Source organism: Canis lupus, chromosome 17, assembly GCF_048164855.1.
Source record: "Canis lupus baileyi chromosome 17, mCanLup2.hap1, whole genome shotgun sequence".
NCBI classification, from domain to species: Eukaryota; Metazoa; Chordata; class Mammalia; order Carnivora; family Canidae; genus Canis; species Canis lupus.
The window spans coordinates 19554965-19562808 of NC_132854.1; the positions used below are offsets into that span (position 1 = coordinate 19554965).

Sequence of the window (7844 nt, forward strand, 5' to 3'; positions counted from 1 at the left end):
TGGCTCTGCCACCTGAGTTTACCTTCCTTACTGCAGAGAGGACTCTAACACTTAAAAGTTGGGCTTAGCCAATAACTAACTCTGGTAAAAATTCTACACTGTCCACAAAAGGGGACTTTATTTCTTGGGACCCTCCAGGGTTTGTGATTTCAAAGGTCTCAATTTCTTTTACAAGGCTCCAGAAGGATACTGAGTTCCAAGCCATGAGCAAGTTTGAAAGTAGGTCATTAAACTCTAATCCATTCTTCTCAATAGTAAGAGCTCTGAACATGCCAGTTCTTTTACTAAATGACTTTCTGAAACATGTCTTTCCAAATACTTTTTTTTTTTTTTTTTGGTCAAAAGGATATAGCCTATTTCGGTATTGAGAAGAGTATTTATAGAATTAATAGGTGCTGGATAACCCTTTACAATGACTAGATTCCCAGTGCACAATTCAGGATACATATATACACAGGATGGTTTTCAATGGCCATCTTTTTATTGTCATGGGCATGGAGCATATTTTAGTTTTGATTTACCCTCCTTCTGATGAAAAACAAGGTAAATTTTGTCCCTTGTTCTTATTATAAACCTTTCCTCCATCCTGGTTTACCTTACCTGTCCCTCCCAAGGATTCTAGTCATAAGCATGACTTATTAAAGGTATCTAAAGGCACAAATTATTCTCTTCCTTCCATGTTTATATAGGTGGTCATCAGGACATTAGGAATGGAATGCTATCTATTATTACCAATCCCATAATCCTAATACAAAGCTGTTATGAGATGAGACAAGCAGTGCCTGGACTGGATGTTACACGATGTATGGTATCCATGTTTAGAGCTTGGTTTTCTGGGACCATGGTCTTAAGTTGTTGGGCCCTGCTACCATTTTTCAGCCAGCTCTCCCAAGCACCTACTGAGCTGCAGAGATTCAGTTTGAGCAGAAATAATCATTGCTCATGCACTTCCCCTCTATTCCATTTATCCTTGATTGTTAAGTCACTTTACACCCTGAAAGGGAAGAACTTGGGTGACACTTTCACTTCTGTGTTCTCCTGTATATAATCATTTAACAACTCCTTTTTAGTTCTCATCCTTACTAGTTCTCAAGGATTTTTTTCCTGTCTCTACTGCATCCATTTTTTTTTTTAAATTAAGAACTTTTTAGAGCAGTTTCACAGCAAAATTGGGTCACAGCAAAATTGAATGGGAAGGGTTCTCCCATGTCTTGTCCCCAGATACCCACAACCTTCCTCACTATTGACATTCTGTACCACAGTGGGACATTGATTACGATCAATGAAACTATATTGGCACATTATCAGTCAAACTCCAGTTTACGTTAGGGTTCACTCAGTATTTTATGTTCAATGGATTTTGACAAATGTGTCATGACATGTATCTATCATTATAGTACCATACACAAGTTTCACTGCCCTAAAAATCCTGTGCTCTGCCTATTAATCTCTCTCCCTCTTCCAGGTTTATAAAGCAAATTGTCATCTTTAAAACTTATGGTTTTCCCATCAAATTTACTCCCTCCCATAAACTGACATGATTTTAAAGTATATACAAGCACGGCATGCTTTATGTCCTTGGAAGGCATACTAATTTAATATTGCATTAAAAGATTTGTGTCTTTGACTTTCACTTTCCACTCTAATATTCATCCATCTAATCTTGTGAGGACAAAAACAATGGAAATGTGTGGTTTCTTGTCCTTTTTGGTCACTCTTAGAAGAGTGGGTGTGTAATGATATGCATTCTTCTGTTCCAAGGTAACCATAGAAACAAGACTGGTAGTGTACAAGCAGCTTTAGAATGGAGATGATTGAAACAGCAAATAGATCTCCCACATTAGGGAGAACATTTTTCTTTCCTCTAGTGAGTTAGGAAGGTAGGTTTTATCTACAGGATCTATAGAGAATTTCTTTTACCTATATAAAAATGTTTTAAATCCAATGAGAATAGGAAACTTGATTATATCAGCTAGTATCAAACCACCATAAGTTATCAGTAACTTCAGGTTAGTGGTTATAAAATGTGAGATTTTAAGAAACAGATGCTTAATATTTAAAATAAGTAATGAATTACCTTCCTTAATGTAGTTGTTAGAAAATCACCTTAATTTGTCACAATTTGTATTGGTAGCTGATTAGTCCACCAAACATTTGCTTTGCTATATAATGATGTTAACCAGAATTTACCAAAGGAGGCTCCATTATAAACGTTTACTATTAGTTAATTCTCATTAACTAGGAAACATTCAGAATACTGGCTTATTTTTGCTAATGAACAAGGTGTATGTTTAGGTATTTGACCAAGAACTCAAAGCACTTTGTGTGCTACAGCAACAGAGCTATGCCACCTGTCCTTCCAGGTAAGGATACAGCTTGTCAGAAGTAGATATACTTAGATGAGGCACAAGAGGACAGAAGGTAAAACATCTGGTCAAGGTGAATGCAAGTAAAAAATGGGGCTTTCTTAGCCTATGAACATGCCTCACTCAATTTTGGTCTTTCATGTGTCTAGCTTATAGATAATGTACTCCAAATTCATCTATATCATTGTAAATGGCAGGATTTCTTTCCTTTTTTTTTTTTATTTCTTTCCTTTTTAAGGCTAATATTCCATTGTAGTACAGAACATTTTTTCCCTTCATTTAGCCATTGACACTTAAGCTATTTCTATACACTGGATATTGTGAATAATGCTGCAATGAACATTGGAGTACAGCTATTTGTTTGAGATACAGATTTCAATTCTTTTGTATAAATACCCAGAAGTGGGGATTGATCGATCATAGGGTAGTTATATTTAGTTTTTTTTAAAGATTTTATTTATTTATTCATGAGAGACACACAGAGAGGCAGAGACACAGGCATAGAGAGAAGCAGGCTCCATGCAGGGAGCCCAACGCGGGACTCAATCCCGGGTCTCCAGGATCACGCCCTGGGCCCAAGGCAGGCACTCAACCACTGAGCCACCCAGGCGTCCCCTATTTAATTTTTGAGCAAACTTCATATAGTTGTCCATAACGGTTGCCAACACAGTGTTCAAGGGTTCCCTTTTCTCTACATTCTTGCCAACCCAAGTAATCTCAACTCATGGGAAAAATAGTAACTATGTGGTGAAGGATAGATTACTTTGTGGTAATCATTACACAAGGTATACTAAAAACCACATCATATATCACATTTACACAATGTTTTTTCATTTATATTTCAATAAAGCTGGAATAAAAATAAAAATTTAAAAAAGGTGGTTGAGATGCAATATATCAGAATTTCTCAAAATTGTCCTTAAGCATATAAGTTAAAATGAGAACCATGAAAATTAAGTATTGAAATTATATTTTGGAGCCGTGAGTCCAGATACAGAAGTCAACAGCACTTTGTTTTCTCTCATCTTGGGAATCCTGTCAGAACATGAGCTCTCTGAAGCTTTTATTGATCTTTCTGTAGACTTTCACCCTAAGAGACCACCAATACCTAAGTTGTTTGGTGTCAATAGACACAAGAAAAGGATGCCAATAAAATCCTTAAAACCCCTGAGGGGATCAGAGTCAACAGCCACAATCTGCTAGCAGGCCAGATAAACTTGGGAGGCCAAAAGTGTTTTGTTTTTAACTTGTACCTTCATGATTTGATAATTTTAAATTCTCTTGATAAACATGCCACATACACCACATGTTCATACAGAATGTATACATACATATATGCATAGGCGTTACATATATATGTATACATTTTTCTGTTTTGAAAATTGTCAAAAATAGAAAAAAAATTATGCATTTTTATGCCTTTCTAGTTTGTTTTTTGTTTGTTTGTTTTTTACAACTTAAAGGATGGAAACAATTGACTAATTTAACTTTTTATAGGAACACTTCATTAAGTATTTTTAAGTTATTTGAACAGTCCTCCCAAGGTTATTGGCCATTTAATGACCAGTATCAGGTGAATCCCTTTAAATGTGTTATGTGCACAAACTCATTCTAGTTGCCTTTGCTGTGTAGGCTCCACTGGATCTTCATCTTGCATTTTATGGCCATGATAGGCAATCATCTGGTTTTAAACTTCTTTGCCCCAACACTTCATGGCATCTTCCTGACCCATGCATTTGTCAATTGACAAACATCAAATATTAAGACTTAAGGAAAGTCTTAACTTGAAATTGTATACAATTCCTTTTTAGCCAAATGTCCTTGTTAGCTCCTACATAATTTTACAAACTGTCAACTCAAACCCCTGTGCTCTGTTTAAATGTGCAGATTTTAAAATTCATCAGCACAATGGTAAGTCTACACTCTTGTTTACACTGACGTTGAATGGGATTTCAAGGTCTCTGGCGGACATTTGTCAGAGGACATCTGAGAAATAAGGATACAGTCAACCGTCTTTTTTATGTATCAGTGTTTAGTGTTAACAGCAACAATTAACAAAAAAAAAAAAAAAAAAGATTAGAGGACCGACCCTAACCTACTGATCAAATACTTGAAGTATAATTTTTTATAATCATGTCACGTAATTCTTATGTATATTAAGTTTTGCAAGTTTCTACCTTGGGTAATCCAAATTCTGTCCTTAGATCAAATTAGATGATGAGAAAGCTGCACACCGGGAATGCTCTCTTTAGCCTTCATGTACTTCTGCTGTACTGAATACAGATAATTGACAAGGTATCATCTGTTTCTATTGACAAGGGAGAGAAACATTGCCTTATAAAACTCACTATTATAATTAACCTGGGAATATTATGGATAGATAGCATTGACTCTTTATGTGGTTCCTGAGAAAATATTTCTCTTAAGCTCCCATAGGATTTAAGAGGCCTTGTATAACTTTTCTACACATTTTAGATGTGTATTTATTCATTCCATAAATAACTTTTCTAATTATATGTTGTGGCAAAGTGATAGGTTAGGTGAAATTTAAGATACTTTAAACTGTTACAAACTTGACAACTGGTTCTATCTTGTCTTCTCTCCTGTACTACCCATATCCACACTGGGAGAAAAGAGGGAGAATCTGATGCTTGATGAAAGTTCTGGATTTTTTATACTGAGGGATAGCAAGCTTTTAGAAGCCACAATCTATTTAGCCCTACAATGAAACAATAAGCATTATGTTGGAAACATTGTATTTCCATAGTACTGTCTTTCCCTGCCCTTCCAAGATCACTACATAGACAAACACTGATTACACTGGTGGCTTTCTTTCACTTTGACTACTGGTGTGGTCACTTAAGAAGTTGGATTTTCAAGGACCTACAGATCAAATCTGGTAGTTTTTATCTAGAAGTATCTACAGGTATATCAGGCAATATGCACAGTCTTGCACACATGCATAATCAGGCATAAGTGGTTTCTAGACTTCTTTTGCAAATGTGAATAATGTATTTTTTAAAAGTGTAAGCCACAAGTCAGATCTTATCTTTGTGAGAAGATAAATCCTAATCATGTATGATGACATGAGGACTGAATTGAAGACTTAAGAAAAACACACACATAGAATTTCCACACTTGAAAGTCAGGTAATCTTTTAGGGAATTTTGAATTTTCCACAATGTATCAAAAGTTTTATTATTTAAGAACTAATACCCATTATTTGTATAATTGGTGTCATCTAATTAGAATTGCTGAGTTTCTCATAGACACATTTCTTGGAAGTCTATAAATGCTGACTCCTTTTCATTTCTTAAAAATCTATGATTTTCTACTGTAAGAGGATTTTCATTGCTTTTCTTCAGGTTTATAAAAAACTGTGATGGCTACCTAATATCCTGAAACAAAATTTTACCATCATTCCATAGAAACAGTGTCAGGGAATAAATTTTTTCCATCCCCATGTGTGATGGTCCCTCTTTTTCATTTATATACACATAGAAGTTATTTTTTAAGGTTTTATTTACTTGACAGAGCACAAATAGAGAAAGGAGGCAGAGATGGATGGGGGTTCCCCACTGAGCAGGAAGGCTGACATGATCCCAGGACCCTGGGATCACCACCTGAGCCAAAGGCAGACGCTTAACCCACTGAACCACCCAGGGACCCCTAAAAGTTATTTTTTTAAACAGCAATTTCTAATAATGACCACTTTCACATTTTCATAAGGGATGAGGGCTCATAGGACTATCAAAGAATACCCTCAGATGATATTTATCCTTTTGAGACACATAACCAAAAAATTTAACTCCAAGATTCATACACATCTCCAAGCTATAACTTAAGTATTGTTTCTCTGCAGACCCTTTGTCAAATATGGACACTCAAGAAAAAAACAAAACAAAACAAAACAAAAACAGCTCTGTAAGAGCTGTTTGGAATGTTTGCCTCACATAGGAAAAATACTTCCACCCTGATGAACTTAGATTCTTTAAGGTATCATTTGCATTCCCTTCAAATTTTATACAACTTGTGCAGATAGTAGCATTTTACACTATAAAACTGAAATAATATATAAATATGTAAGTGTTGCATACTTGGGAATAAGTCATTTTCAGATAACCTGGCACTATAGACCCTTTTCCATAAGCGCTCCTTGAACAATTTGCTTATGCCTATATCATGTAATACGGATACAACACTCTAGGCTAGATTGAGTATATATTAGTCTACAGATTATAACAGATTGTAAAGTCCTTGTAAAAGACTTTGCTTTACCTGCCTTTGTGGATTCCACCATGGTCAAAGGCCATTGCAGAACTCAGACTACTTAGTTTAGGATTATTCCATTTCAAACAACAAAGGAGTAACTATTGCCAGTGTAACAGAAAACTCTATTTGATCATTTACTCAGTTAGCTACTGAGCATCTTTAATATGCCATACATTGTGCTGGCGGCTGAGATGAATAATAAATAATTTCTACTGTGTTAAAATTGTCTGAAGTCTAGGATGCTATGGTTAGGACTGTCATAAACTTCCCAAATATTCATTATCCCTGCTTGTTTAGTAACAGAACCCTGATTTTATTCAGGACAACAATATCTTCAAGTAAAATACTGTATTTCTCATCGCCGTTTGTAGGTAGGAATGATCAATTTGATTTAAACAGAAGTCACAGGTTCAGGAATCCAGGGAATGTCCTTAAGAAGTGGACTTGACCCAGGAAGGCATCTTTTGTGCCCTTGCTATTCCTCTGACATGGGATGCAGGGCATGGAAATAGATTATAGCATTTATCTTATTACCTTCAGGATTAAAAGCGATGTTCTAAGAACAACTGATAAAGTCTAGTAATGTGGGCATATATTGCATAAGCACTGGACTGTTGGACTTCTTTTAAGTGAGAAAATAAACTCTTAATTTAAGACACCAAAGCAGATTTTTGTGAGTTTTATTTCCTTACACAACTGTAGTTTCCTTTCCTCTAGAAGTGGGCCACTTCTAGGTAACAGACTGCTTAATCAGCAGCTTGACAAAAATGACCCAAATCTATTTAATCACTCCCAGTTCCTGGGCAACAGTTGATAGAGTCACCTCTGCTCTCCTGGGAGATGGGAATGTTCTTATCTGGTCCCACAGCACTTCAGTCTTTCCTGGGAGGCCTCATAACTGTTCAGCTAAGACTATGTTCCTGGCAAGTTAATCCTAACACTAGGGGACAGAAGAGCCCTTTATGAAGAGGTAGTTTTATTCATATCTTTCATGGGGAGTTTGCTGTAGATATTTATAAGAAGAAGATATTCCATATTGACCATTTGTACCTAAAAAGAAGTGTCAAGCTTCAAGAAAATGTGGACATGGGAGAAAAAAGAACCCTTGTGCACGGTCAGTGGGAACGGAAGTTGGTACAGCAGGTATGGCAAATAGTATGGAAGGGCCTCCAAAAGTTAAAAAGAGAACTACCCATGATCCAGCAA

General features: G+C 36.0%; 1 long non-coding RNA gene across 1 annotated transcript; it reads left to right on the top strand.

Moving 5' to 3' along the window:
- The first annotated feature begins 1803 nt into the window (after positions 1-1803).
- On the top strand, positions 1804-7242 carry LOC140608319 (uncharacterized). The gene is made up of 3 exons (XR_012010337.1): positions 1804-1880; positions 2296-2363; positions 4571-7242. It is a non-coding gene; the product is annotated as an uncharacterized lncRNA (long non-coding RNA).
- The last annotated feature ends 602 nt before the right edge of the window (positions 7243-7844 follow it).